General features: G+C 32.4%; 1 protein-coding gene across 1 annotated transcript in view; it reads left to right on the top strand.

Annotated features, from left to right (window-relative positions):
* Positions 1–172: 172 nt before the first annotated feature.
* The window catches only part of LOC105216225 (uncharacterized), a 91,965-nt gene continuing 76,449 nt past the window's right edge, over positions 173–15,688 (top strand). Inside the window, exon 1 of the mRNA XM_054232541.1 lies at positions 173–342. The gene's annotated coding sequence lies outside the window, so the exon portion shown is untranslated. The remainder of the gene's footprint in view (positions 343–15,688) is intronic.

The raw sequence follows: 15,688 nt of genomic DNA, 5'->3' as shown, positions 1-15,688 counted from the left end.
TCAGCTGGCTGGCTGGCTGCTTGGCCGACTGGTAGTGGACGACGTCAGTCAAAGCGGCGCACCACTCAAAGTCGCAAAGCTTATGAATACCAGCTTGTATGTGTGTGTTTGTGTTGTGACAGCAATACACGCCGATGGACCGCAACACCGCAAATTGTTTGCGCTTGAAAATCGTAAGCAGGTAGATCGACAGATCAGTTGTGACGCGATACTTGTACGAACCGCACTCGAAACCACAGTGTATCTTTAGCGATTACGGATCGGTGTTGTGTGTGTTGCTGTTGTCGTCGCCGGTGGAGAATCAGATACGAATTAGTTGCTCGCAACGATATCGAATTTACGGTGCGTTGTGTGTGGTTATTGTTGTTAGTTTATACTAAAAACAAATATTTATTTTGTTGTTGTTGCTCCATATTTTTTTGTTGTCACCTCAAAACGCTGATTAGCCATTCTCAAGTGTATCTTACAAAGTGCTAAATCTAATTGGAACGAATTGGCGATTTTTGCGATTTTTTGTTGTTGTTGCTGTTGTAGAAAACATTAGCAACATCTGTTTGTTTGTTTTGTGCAGTAATGTAATGCGATCGTCGGGATATTTATTGAATTGCTACAACGATTTATTGATTGATTGTATGTGATGAATCGAGTTAACGACATAATGTGATGTTTCTTCTAAATTCTGTGTTTTTTGAAAGTGAGAGATTTGAAACAAAAAACGGTAAATTTTTATATAGAAAATGAGAACATTGTGGAAATAAACTATCAAGTTTAAAGTAAAAATCAATTTAAATTAAAAATTAAAAAAAATATATATTAAATTAGACAAATAAATTAAAAACAAATAAAATAAAATAAAACAAAATAAAATAAAATAATAATAAACAACAGTAAATGAAACGAATAAAATATATTAGCAATTATATTTATTGAAATTCGCTGAAAATAATTTAATTAAAAATAAATTATATAAAATAAATATAGAAGCTAAAATGAATATGAAATAATCTGTTTAAATATAAAAATGTTTATGATTGAAATAATTTGTAATAAACATTATTAAAATATTATAGATACAAATAATTAAAAAAAAATAAATAATTGAACATAAATATTAAACCAAAACTACTTTTTTTTAATAAAATAAATTATAATAATAATTTTTATAAGAAAATGAATTTGAATTAGTGTTTTTACGTTAAATAGTTTGCAATAAATATCATGGAAAAATTATAATTTAATACAATTAAACAAAAAATAATTAAAAATAACTATTAATTTTAATAAAATAAATTAAAAATAATAATAATATAAGAAATTTAATTTAAATAAATGTTTTTTAACTACCAATAAATGTCATTGAAAAATTATTAATAAATAAAATTAAAAAAAAAAATAGTTCTTGAAAATAAATATTAAACCAAAAAAATTTTTTTTTTCATAAAATAAATTAAATAAAGTAAAAAAAAAATTGTTTTGATATGAAATTAAAAAATATAATAAAATAAAATAAAAAATCCTAAAAAATATTAAGGTTCTCTCGACATGTCATGTAAAACAGCTTTCGGAAAGTACTTGCCGGTCAAAGTGAAGTATTTGTTAGAAATCGTTTAAGAGCAGTCACAATATTTATGAAAATGGTCACTCTGCATATTTCAAAGAGCATAAAAATTCGAAAAAAATTATGGACGTTATGTGTTATTAAAAAATTTTGCCATACTAACAGAAAATGTGAAAGAAAATTCTTCTTCAGTCCTTCAAGGAGGACTGTAAATAAGAAGCAGACAGTCTCATGCCCAGCGAACTGCAGTTTAACAAAGACGGTTTAACGACTATTTCTTAATCATTAATCAACGAAAAGTGACGTTGGTTACACCTATTGTGCACGAATATGTTCCAGGAAACATTTTCGAGGGCTTTAGCAGAAGTTGTCTCATAAGTTGCCTGAATAACTAGGACTTTGTTGGGGTATTTCAACCACTCTCGACACGAATACTAATTTTTAAAAGCCTCTGACAAGTTCAAATGATTATTATGTGAAATTGAGATGAGAGAGGATTTGCAAGAGGAATTAGAAAATTATACAAATAATCTTAAAATCGGAAATGTAGTATAAGCGGATATGATCTAAATGCAAATGCTTTTCTCATGAAAATGTTATAGTCAAAGGATGTGTTGAGAAATGATAAACCGCTAGTTTGGATTTCTGACTGCCGATATATGGAGTAAAAATCACAAAACTTTTGACAAAATTAAATATTAGGTCTACAACTTTGCTTCCGCCGTTTCCCAATAGATGTCTCTAGGGTCAAGCACTGGTCGATTAAATCGATTTTTTTTATATCGATCTTGGACATTTGTGTCAACATTAACCCAACAGAATATTTGCAGAGATCTGTTTGCAACCCAAACTTATTCTCAACTGAAAATGTCACTTTTTGAGTCGAATTCTCTACATTTGCGGGAAATTTTGTTTTTCTTTTTTAATTCCAAGAAAAGTGCGGCTGAGGCTCATCGACATTTGTAACCGTTCTTATACAAGAAAAAAAAAACGTATATTTACAAAAAAACGGCGGAAGCAAAGTTGTAGACCTAATATTTTTTTATAAAAAGAATCAAAGTAAGATAATAATAGAATACATTCTGAAATTATTAAAAAAAATTTTAATTTATTAATAACTCATTAAGTAAAACGAAAATTAATTTAAATCACTGCTATTGAAACTGTTTAAATTCAAGTAGAAAAAATCAGCAATTTGATTAATAAATTATTAAAAAATAATTTAATAATAATTTGCTAATTAAAATGAATCTATATTAATAAAACTTAATTATAATTAATTTTTAATTATTATTATAATTATAATTAGTATTTATTAATTCAATTTATTAATTTGTAATAGCATAACAAATTACATTAAAATACAATTAAAATGTGATGCGATCAATAACCGAATTCCAATAACAATATATAATATATAATACATATAAAGAGTATAATAATAAGTAATCACTCCAGTTTGCAATTGTTCGAATACAATTAAAGCATAATAATTACTATGTCAAAAGGCATGCAATGCACTTATGTAAGCAGTTAGTTATATGACAACAGTGGATCTGTGCACTTTTTAATATTTTTTTTTTTTAATTTTTCACTTAAATCAACAACAACAAATAGTCAGTTTATAGTGCACTGTGCCTTGGCGTATGAGTAATGAGTTAAGAATGATGAAAAAATAACCTACAAACAAACAAACAAACAACAAACGAACGAACTTAACTCTAGTTAAACGACAAACAGCAGATCGCATCGAAATCGAATCGTCGCAATCGACTTGTTTAACTTGAGCGCTTGCACGCGCACGAGAGAGCGCTGGAAAAAAGTGAAACCAATTAACGTGATTTTTTCGCATCATTGCCGTTGACAACCGCACGCCGCACTCGCCGCAACGCAAACTGCAGCACAACAACACAAATTTGAACGCTGTCGCCAAATATACAGTACTAGCAGAGTTGATGCGCCTGGTTCGGTGCGCGGTGTGTGGGGAGTAAGGTGTGGTGGCGTGTTAAGTGTAACAGCGGCCCTTTTTGTGCGCGCACCTGTGTAAACGAGACGCGACTATTGTGTTGGACTTTTTTGTTTTTTTATTTTTTTACATGTTTTTGTTGTTCTAATGTTTTGTTACAATTTCGCTAGTACAATGCATTGCAGTTTATTGACTGGCGTTTGCGCCGAAGCGTGAAAATTCCAATTTTCCCCAAACATCTGTTCGTCTGGCTGCGAGATATTTACTTGTAAATCAATTACAACAACAATAAATAACAAAAATTAAACTTACCGCTCTTAATTTGAATAACAAGTTTCGAATTTTACCAATATTTGTAGCAAAGCGGTCATGTTTAATGCAAAGAAATTTAAATTGCGGCGAAAAAAAGTTGAAATAAATAAATTTGTAAATTAAATCGCATGCGCCAATGTGAGAAAAAACTAAAGCACGCCACTTACTGGCCAGCAGTCACAGCTGAATATACAGCCGCTGATTGCCGCTGTCGTCATCGTTACAAACCTGCTTGTAGCGCGCATGCGCAAACACATTGCGCGCCAGCTTCAATTGCTCACAGCCAGCAATTATGCTTCTTATTTACGCGCGCGCATGCTCAACTCACCACTTAACGCGCTGCGTAGCGGTGTACTTCGCCGCCGCCAGCGCTTGAGTGACGAACTTCAGCTCAAAAAAAAAAAAGATAAAAATTACAACAACACTAAAACCTGTGCAGAGTCATTAAATTGCAAATTGGCGCGGGTGCACAACGCCGCCACTAACTTTGTGGGCAACCCACATACGTACATACATACATGTGCGTTGCGCATGCGCCGCCAACACTGCGCGTCGTCAATTCGTTGCATGCAGTTATTAGCGATGGTTTGGCTCGTGTGGTCAGCGTCGGTAGCTGAATTGCTCACTGATTGACTAGCTGTCTGATTGGCAGTTTATGCGTGTCAGTTGTTGTTTTTGTTGTCTTTTTTCCGGCTGCATGCGTGTATTTTTTATGTTTTTCTTGCTGCCTTCCTCGATGTGTGCCAAATCGGGTTTGTTTCTTTTGTCTTTTGATTGTCGACCCAATTTTTGTTGCGCTTACAACGGGATTGCCGATGATCATTTCCTTTACGGGCGAGTTGATTGCATTTTTTTTGCGTTCGTTCGTTCGGCTGTCATTCATATAACGCGAAAACTAAAAGTAAATTTTGTGTTCATTCATTTATTAGTTTTTTGAGATTTTTTTTGAATTTGCTTAGTTGCTTGATTTACGTTAGATATATATATGTAAGGTTATATTAAGGCACCAGTTTTTATGTTTATATTATTTTTTGAATTTTTTATTTTTATTTTTATTTTTATTTTTTGCTTTTCCGCCTGTGCTTTGGTTTACTAGTAGTTTTTTATTGTTGTTTTATGTATATAATCGGTAGCTGAGTGGGCGTTACGCGCTCAGCTTAGTCAATTTGTTACGTCGTGTTCTTGTTTTAGCGCTCGTTTTTTCCATTTACTCATAATTTGTGGCGGTTAGTATATTATTTCATTTTATTTCATTTAGTTTTGTGGTAGTCGCAATTTGTATGTAAATTTACTGGCAGCTGTTTTGGCTGTTAGATGTATTTTTCAAAATATTTTAACACCTTATGAACCTATAACTCATATTATTTTATGTAGTCAACCCTTGGAACTAAAGGTGAACTTCATACATGAGTTTTCTGGGCGCTTCGGCTTCTGAAACTGGTAGCTGAATAAGCGCTGAAAAGCACAAGACCTCAAATAACTGGTATGAAATGGACCTCATAAGCTTTAAAAAACTGTTTTCGAGCTACAATTAAATCTGCTTGTAAAATATTATTTCATATCGTAATATAATTCCATATTCTACCTATAGATCCTTGAAGGCTTTAGCACTTGAGACCCCTAGTATGATAATCTGGAAGAGATATCGTTAGTGAAAACACATCACCTTTTGTAATTCGCGACAAGCACAGGCATACTAAGGGATGACTACTTCTCATTGACTGCGTGACGGCATTCCATCTGGTATCGCAAAGGACCAAATTCGGTCTATGTGCTGCTCATTGCCCTACCAGTTTAACATAACCTAACCTATAGATCCTTGTGATTGAGAAAGCTGGAGTGGTGTTTTTTTACCTATTTTTTATTCCACTTTTTCCTTCTTCATATGTGTGAGATAAATTCCATTTCAGTAGTAATTAAAAATTCTTTGTATGTAGTCTGTATCCAAAGTGAATCGAGGTAATCCTTGTTATATTCGATTCCAAGATTCTCGAGAAGTTTTAAAGCTTCAGCAATTCACCAATTCCCTTTTTTTTGATCTAAGTCTAATATATAATTTTTCACTGAATTGTTAGAGCTATAAATCTAAATGATATTTAGATCTTTATCTATGTGTCCACAGTATAGTAACTGGCTTCAAATAATCACAGCTGTATGTATATACATATGTGTGGGTGTTTTTAAAATTTGCCTCGATTCACTTGTAAATAATTTTTCAACTGAAAAAACAATGTCACAATTACTTTATTGCGAACGGGTATTGTTGTTGTCATTACTTTTTAATAACAATAATAATACAAATGCGCCTCACTTGCCGGGAATCTTGCTCCAATTGACTTGTAATCTGCCATTTACATTTAGATGCTGTTAGTGACTGAACTGTTTGCAATTAAAAATATTTGAATTGTTAATTGGAATTTTTACATCAATCATCCCTTGTTTTGTAATCAAGTAAAATAAAGGGTTCTCTAATACAAAAATGTTGAAGAGAGAAAAAAAAATATTTCAGGGGTAAAAATGTAGCTGAAACTATTATTTTGTTCAAAGCTGTAGTTGTTTAGTGGAGAATAAGTGAAGAGGAGAAGGGTGAAGAATTATTAATATTCGGTTATCTCATAAACTATAACTAACTATAGTAATTTATTTGAGGAGTGAGTGATATTTGCCTGAAAGGCCGGTTGGGAAAACCGAAATATTCTAAAAATGTGTGAGAATTTCGAACAGTTCTAAGTACACCAATTTTGTACTGATAGCTATTAAGCCGGATGTATGGAACAACTAGCAATTTTTTTTTTAATTTTCTTTTGAGGTCTGCTATGCTGTGTTGGTATCTATCATACGTCGCTATTCGTATGTATTTCTGAGATTGAAGAATCTTTACCCAGTGCAAGGTTCAAAACGTGTTTGCTTACTTTTTGAGGAACACTAGGCAAATTTTTCATTTACAATTCATTTGTATTTAAATTTAATTTTCTAGCAAAAAAATCATCCGTGTTTCAAACAACCAGACGCTAGTCATTACACTGTACAACACTCATTAAACTGGACCAAACTATTTTTCAAAAATGAAAAATTTTAATTCGAAGTTCGGAAAAGACGGACTTTTTAAAAAAATTAGTATTTTTCGATTTGTATTTTTTTTCGAAGATCGAACTTAGAATTAAGAAGAGAATTTAGAGTATATCTATATTTTGGATTTTTTAATAACTATATCTTGTCATTAATGATAATTTTTTTATAAAATCCTTTTTTCGAACTTCGAATTCAAATATGTATTTCGATTTTAAAGACTAACTTCGAAAATCGGAGAATACAATGTTTTTTTGTACTTATGACTAAATCTCCTGGAAAAAATTAGTTTGGTCCAATACTCAGAAAAAATTCGATTTTGCCATATATGTAGTCTTATGGAAACACACTTTTTTATGGAGGAAGGGAAGCTTCTTATATATTCATTATAGATTCTTATTCATAAATGTGATAACTTGGAAATCGGAACGTATATATACGGGATCCGAAGTTTAAAATAACATTGGACTGTGCCTCCAGTTTTGAAGTGCATTTTTCTTTTATTGTATAGGGAGTAAAGGAGAAAATAAAACCCCGAATTACCCAAATCACACAAAAACCAGTTCTTTGATATCTTGCTAAGTGCCGTTTTCCATCGATCTAATCATCTTTAAATCGTTAAATAATCCCAAACTTCGCAATATTAATAGTTAAAGGTTATGGGAACAATTTTGAACAACTAGATACAGTTTATAGAAATAAGAAGAAGCAAAATTATTAGAAGCCAAAATATTTTTGGTTTTCTGTTTGAAACTATTTAAGTCAACTTGGATTGACGTCTACACAAATAAGAAATATATTCAAATAATTTAAAAATTCACGCACATTATTTTTAGATACACGATAAGCCCAACTCATATATGGTTATACTCACATACATTTGCCCAAACACAATGCCTTCTAAGGCCAACTCAACGCACTTTTCCGCACAAAACGCCTACTTGCACGCAAATAACTTATAAATATGATATATCTAGTATGAATGTATGTATATCTGCAGCCATGATTACATAACAATAGGGCTGAGACAGCTGTTTGCTGATTTATTCCATTCGTGCCGCGCGGCGTACGCGGCGGTCGCTCCCAACTGTCAATATCAATGCCATTTATGGGACGCATAGGCGACTTCCATTTCCATATGCATTTGGAATATTTATTTGCATACATACAAACATATGTACCTATGTAAGTGTATGCAGGTGCCGATTGACTTGGTTGACGGTGGTGCTGCCAGTGCCAATGTCGTTTGTGGATTGTCATTTCCACAGTTGTTATTGTTGTTGTTTTGGTGACTAAAGTTGTCGACTTGTTTGTCTATATATGCACATATATGTATGTTTATGTGGGTATTTATGTAATGACCTTGATTTTTTAATGCTGTTGTTTTAATGCGTTTTAATGCGCACGCGTACAATAGTTGGCCAAATAAAGCATCAATGGACTGGTTTATGTGGTGCTCGCAATGCATTACATGTACTAAATTAGTATGCTAAATGAATTTATTTGATATACAAATGTATTTACTTTTGTAATTTATCTGATGCGCCGCTTCGATTGTCTTATCATTATCTGAAAGCTTTAACCGCCTTGTTGCTAACAAGCATACTCACAGTCATACTCACTTGTTAATGAATGAAAAATATTTCAGCAAAAAATCAAAATAAAACGAAATCAAATACGTTTCGGCTTCACTGACAAGTTCAAACACCTCTAAGTGCATTAATAATTCATTAGGCTAATGAGCTTAATAATGAAATCACTGAAGCCAAATTTGCTTGCAATTGAATTGTACTTATACTTTTTGGGCTGGAATATGAATTTGGTATACCAAATTGATTTTTTTTTAATATTTACATAAATAATATCGTGGATTACCTTTTGATTCGATTACACTTTCCAATACTATTAAATAGCTTGGTTTTGTCTCTGAAAGATATTTTTTATGGAGAACTAATGTCATTGAGGCTAATATGAAGATCCCGATAATGTTCTTGACATTTAAATACAAAAAGATTCAACTTTAATTGGAGATCCACTGAGCTATTTGCTCTTAGTAAGATTCAGCTGGCTGTATTGATAGCAGTCATTACTGGCCATTGCCCGATGGGCTTATATGCCGTGAGGCTAAATAACTTGACGAACGCAAATTGCCAAATTTGTATGCAAGAAGTGGAGATTGAGACATCGAGTTTGAAATATCTTGACAGGACAATCTTCGATGAACGAACTGAAATGTACCGATCAATAATTAGTTGTCTGCACCAATTCGTGAAAGGCTCAATGCGCTTTGTCGTTACTTGAGTGTCTTGAGCATCTATTTTGAAGAATTTGCGGCATCACAAAGCACTGGCTTTAGCTGTCCAAGTGAGAGCTCATGTGGCTTTGGAGATCAGCCACTCCAACTTAACGTAACCTAATAGTATGTTTACATATGAAAATAATCTCTTTTTAAGCTCGTTCAATAATCTAATCTAATCTAATTTACATATAGCCAAATGAGATTATCAATTGTCAAATGTGTTGTTATATTACACATTTTTCTCTTGCTGTCGGCCATTTTTGTTTACATTTTCATTTGAGATTTCTCCTTTTCTTCACAAAATTATCGATAAACAAGTAAGGAAAGACTAAGTTCGGGTGCAACCGAACATTTTATACTCTCGCAATTTATTTATTTAACTTTATTTATGTTATATAATACACTATTTGACCCACATATTTATCATATATATTGTATAAAGTCCATTGAAAGTTGGAAACCCTAATATTAGGTTAGAAGCACCGAGGTCCTCGTGCTTGATATATGGGGCCTTAAAAACCTATGGTCCGATTTCGGCGATTTTTAGAATGGGGCTGCCACACTATAAAGGTAGTATTTGTGCAAAGTTCTGCATCGATATCTTCACTAGTACTACCTTTATATATTGTAAAGTTAACGATTCAGATCGTCTTCAAAGTTCTGGTATATAGGGAGTAGGCATGGTTGTGAAGCGATTTGACCTATTTTCACAACATATCATTGGGATGTAAGAAAACTATTACAAACCAAGTTTCATTGAAATCGGTCGAGTAGTTCCTGAGATATTGTTTTTGACCCATAAGTGGGCGATGCCACGCCCATTTCCATTTTGTAAAAAAAATCTGAGTGCAGCTTCTATCTGCCATTTCTTATGTGAAATTTATTGTTTCTGGCGTTTTTCGTTACTGAGTTAACTCACTTTTAGTAATTTTCAACCTAACCTTTGTATGGGAGGTGGGCGTGGTTATTATCCGATTTCAACTAATTTCATGGTGTGTGGTGGGGTACGTAAGAGAACTGACTGCAGAAAGTTTGGTTTATATGGCTTTATTGGTTTGCGAGATATATACAAATAACCGATTGGGGGGCGGGCCACGCCCACTTTCCCAAAAAAATTGCATTCAAATATGCCCCTTCCTAGTGCGATCCTCTATTCCAAATTTTACTTTTATAACTTTATTTATGGCTTAGTTATGACACTTTATGTGTTTTCGGTTTTCGCCATTTTGTGGGCGTGGCAGTGGTCCGATTTTGCCCATTTTCGAAAGCCTCTCACGGTCCCAAGGAACAAGATATCTCAATTTTTACTCAAGTTATCCGTTGCACGGACGGACGGACGGACGGACAGACAGACATTCGGATTTTGACTCGTCTCGTCATCCTGATCACTTTGATATATATAACCCTATATCTAACTCGTTTAGTTTTATGACTTACAAACAACCGTTATGTGAACAATACTATAATACTCTCTTTAGCAACTTTTGTTGCGAGAGTATAAAAATTAGGAATAACACCGATAATCTAGTTGTATAAAACGAGATAATTTTATAATCTCGGATTAAATGGAGATAATCTCCTTATATGTAAAGATAGTATAACTGTATTTTGTTGATTAAGTTCTGATGTTTTTAACATATCTGACTTAACTTATTTTAACTTAACCTAACCTATAAAGGATCAATTTATGTTTACTACTGTTGTTCTTCACTATGATAATTCTTATTAGTATATAAGATGGTAATAAAGTAGTTTATGCAATAAAAATGTCATTGGATCTGAGAATCTTAACACTAAAATACCCAAAGTCTCACTGCAATATCCAACCTGGAAATTTATAAAATAACCTTTCGAAAACGCGCTCCAAAGAATAAAGTAGGAGCCACACATCTATCTACTACGCTTATATTCTGTAGTTCTATCAAAACAATCCAATCTTAGGATCTCCCTATATTTATACCAAAAATTTCTTTCTTTCTTAATAATAAATTGGTTTCATTTCACTATAAATTTTACAAATAATTTAATGAAATTCTAATAGAATCTCAACTCAACCTCATATGGAGACGATTTTTACAGGCAATCTACATTTTTAGTAGGCAATCTAGTAATGGAGTATGGTATATTATTATTCGAGAATCTTCCGCTGACATCTCATATTAGTCGTTAGATTTCCCTAGTGTGATCTCTATCGATTCAAATACGCTGAAAGCTGCTGGAACAGATATCATTATCTTAAGATATTCTATTATAATTTTACAATAACAATAACAGTGAGTTGTTTTATATGTACTGGTATCACATAAAATGTGGAATCTTTTTTGTAATTTTTATGTGAAAAAAGCTGAATTATATGTTTTATGAGTTATTTCTAAGTCATAAAAACTTTAAGCTCATAATTTTATGACCAAATTTTAATATTTATTTTGATAAAAAAGAAAAACAAAATTAATGCCAACGGAGTTTGTCAAAAAATTTATGGTTATTATAAGTAAAACCACAATTTGCAAGAAAGACGAAAAAGTACTAATATACATATGTAAATACCTAAATATATACATATATATATGTGTATGTACATTAGGGTGGCCCTTAGCTGTATGGAGGATAAAAAAAGTTTCTGGATTCTCGATCGCACCCCCTAGAAATATGCGAATAGTCCAAAAACTAGTATATACAAAGTTTTGGGTCAATCAAAAAAGGTTTAGAGGTTGCGCAAGGAGCTTGAAATCCTGAAAAAATAAGAATTTTTGCCATTTTTATGTCTCAGACTTCCATATTTCAAAGTCACACTATCCCTTACTGGTTTTCCATACCGTAATAAGATAATAAGAATAACATTAGAACCGTTATAACGGTATATCACGAGCATGCGACGCTTGAGAATGCACCACATTAAATTTGCTTTCATATTTGTATTTCTGTAACTCTATCATCAATCGACCGATTTTTAAGATTGTGGTAATTTTGGAAAGGTAATAAAATGCAGATCTTATTACGGTATGGAAACCAGATAGTGTGGCTTTGAAATATGGAGACATAAAAATGGCAACAATTCTTAATTTTTCAGGATTTCAAGCTCCTTGCGCAACCTCTAAACCTTCTTTGATTGACCCAAAACTTTGTATATACTAGTTTTTGGGCTATTCGCATATTTCTAGGGGGTGCGATCGAGAATCGGAATACTTTGGAAAATAAGGGCCACCCTATTGTACATACATATGTATATACACTCCTTTGACTGATATTTTCTTGTCATTTCGCATTTTTTTATTCACCTCAGAAAACGACGATTAGTCTGAATAGCACAGAGTTCAAAAACCCATTAACAAAGAAAGCAACAAAAATCAAAAAAATAAAAATAAAAAATATAACAAATATAAATTCCAGAAATTATGAAAGCAAATACACAAAAATTCAAAAATAAAATCAAATTAAAAAATGAAAAAAATCGAAGGAAATAAAAGAAATAACTTTGATTTGTGTCTGACAATAAGTGTGAAGAATCGATGAAAATCAATTGGGTATTTATGTAAATGGACAAACGAAACACATGTTCAAGTATCAGATATCTCTTCACATTCATAAGCGTACACATTTTTATATAAATTTATATATATGAATATATAAAATATTTGTATATGAACTACTGTTGGCATGGCTTTAGTCACAGTTGTCTGTGTGTTCATTTGCTGTTGCTGACCAACTGTTAATATAAAAATAATTATCAAAAAAAAAATATATATTTTTCTGTGAATCTATAAATGGTCACCAAAGCACTCTATTATTCTTTATGTCATTAAGTTCGTTTTTTTTATGCATAACGTAATCATATATTCTTCTGTTTTCTGCGTTATTGATTGCCATTCAAGTTTTTTTTTCTTTTCAATAGTTGATATTTAAGTATTTCATTATGTGCTACCTTTTTCCTATGAGCTTCATTATTTGCCATCCAATACCAATGTCGTTAAGTGGTCAACAGACATAAGGGTGTGTCATTATGTATAAACAATATTTTTCTTTGCGGAATTAAGTTTATGGCTAATTATTAACATAGCTTAGTTCATTTGCTGACTTTATAGCCACTTAATAACCTCTATTTCGACTCATTTCAATTATATGTCTCATAGGCTATTTTTAACAAAATTCTAAACAAGGTTCAACGATTAGTTTGAACATAACACCTGGAGAAATATTTTTAAGGAAGTTGCTGACCATTATGGAAGGAAATTTGTTTGAAAGTTGCCTTCTATTGCCACTTCAAAAGTTTGAGTTATGGAGATCTTCGAGTTATAGAAGTTGGAGTTATGGAAGTTGCACTATATTTAAATTATTTCGATAAAGAAAGATCTCTGGAAACTTTGGAAATCATAGCTCATGGTGGAGCTTTTGTTAATTAAGAAATTTTCTCTCTTCACTAAGCTGAAATTTAGACCGTCCTAGGTTCCTAGCTGTCTATTAAATATTGTAGTAATTAATTTGAATTTTTTGAGTATTGACCCCATGACCTCATCCGTTATTGATCTTTAATTACTAGATCATGATGTATAACACTGGAAAGTGAACTCTCTTTACAATAAGAAGAAGTGAACTTCTATGAAAAAAACTATATTAAACCATCAAAAATATTAATAGTAAAACTGGTCTAAAATCGGTAATTGTGGTAGCATAGAAGACCTCTCCAATGAGGTATCCAAATACCCTCTTAAAACGAATTCAACTCGATAAATTTTATTGTTGCTTTGCGAATCGAAGACAGCTATTGTAACCAATTCAACTCGCTAATTCTGTTGTTGTTTTTACAAGGTTGAAATGTAAGTGAAACCAGTCTGTTTGAACGGCTGGTATTGTGTGTCCCATTCGTTAATCTCTAATGCTTGACGAATAGAACAGAGCTCATATTACCTTATTTAACCAAAATTTTGCATTTATTTAGGGTTCAGTTCGAATTTATCGCTTACTTACTTTTTCTCATTTCTAATTCCGCTATCATCGCTAGCACTCGATCCAATTATGGATCTAACCGCAAACACTTTTTGACGACTTGATATAAACTGCACAGTTCAAGCAGCCAAATCGACGACCCTTAAGGCAATGTGTAAAGGCAGCCAGGCCGACGTTTTGTCAGCTTTGTTGGCTACCAGCAGGCGTGTGTGGGCCGCTGTAGCAATTTCAAGAATCTGAAGCTTTAATTGAGTTTCAGTTTAGAGCTGGTTATTTGGTTTTAGCCTTTAAGGGAAAATCAAACAAAAACAACAAGTACACACATATATACAAGCATGGCGACAAGTCAAACCACTTACGCTGAAAAGACTGAAAAGCACAAAACATTTGGCGACAAGTGACGACGCCTTTTTTGTAGCGTGCTTGTTGACATTTTCAGTGATTGTTTGGCTTTAGCTGTTGTTGTTCTTATTTTTTTGTCTACAACACATTTTTTGTTTACTTCAGGTAAATTAATTTTTTGGTTCTTTCGTGCGATTTTTTTAAGTTTTTTTTTAATTTATTTTTTAAATTCATTTTTTAATTTTGTTTTAAATTTTTATATATATATTTTGTATTTTTTATATTTTATTATTATTATTATTATTTTTTTATTTTTTATTTTTTTTTTTTGTTTTTAGAAAAATCGATGGCCACTCGTTGCTTAGAAAACTGTCCGATGTTTTACAAAGACTTGTGTGCGCTTTTAAGAGCCACTTATCTGGTACGCGTATGTTGTTTGCATTTTTATGGCTATTGTTTTTTTTTTGTTTTTTGTCGTCTTGACCAAATGCGTGTGCGCACGCAATGCAAACACTCACTCACATACGTACATAGTTAAAATGTGTTTTTACAAATGCTTGAGATTAATGGGTCAATGCTGATGTCGCGACGCCGCAAACAGTCGACTATTACTAAACTAAAAACTCTTTTTCTTTCCATGCACGGCACTCCATAATTGCCTTTTGCTTCATTTTTGCGCATCTGCGCATGCGTATTTAGTTGATGCGGTCTCCTCGCACATTTTAAGAGTTGGCAGGTGGGAGTGTCTTATGGCATTCCGCGTTCATTGTTGACTTTGCAAAGTTTGAAACCGATTGTGTTTTGTTTTACGGCTTGTTGTTTTGTTTTTACCGCTTTTTGTTGTTGTCTGGCAGCGTGTACACCTCACAATTGCGTCAATTTTTGCGCATCAATGAATTGGCAAAATAAATTTAGTTGAAGGTAATTTGTAGCGTATACTTACCTACATTCTGGCATACATAGGTCGATTGTGGCACACGATTAGCGCTAGGCGTTTGTTTAATTGTATGTAAACATATAACGGTAAATTATTAAGTCATTATACAAAACGTGTTTTACGCACTCTATTAGTTTGATGTAGAAAAATTTGCATGCTCTTCAAAAAATTTATAAAGATATGTGTTTGGAGTATTGTAAAAATATGCTGGGAATGTTGGTAATAATGTAAAACTTTTAAAAATAAATAGAATTGTGTATT

This window comes from Zeugodacus cucurbitae, chromosome 5, assembly GCF_028554725.1.
Source record: "Zeugodacus cucurbitae isolate PBARC_wt_2022May chromosome 5, idZeuCucr1.2, whole genome shotgun sequence".
Lineage (NCBI taxonomy): Eukaryota > Metazoa > Arthropoda > Insecta > Diptera > Tephritidae > Zeugodacus > Zeugodacus cucurbitae.
Note: the sequence above shows the minus strand (reverse complement) of the source record. Positions and strands in the feature narration are given on the sequence as shown.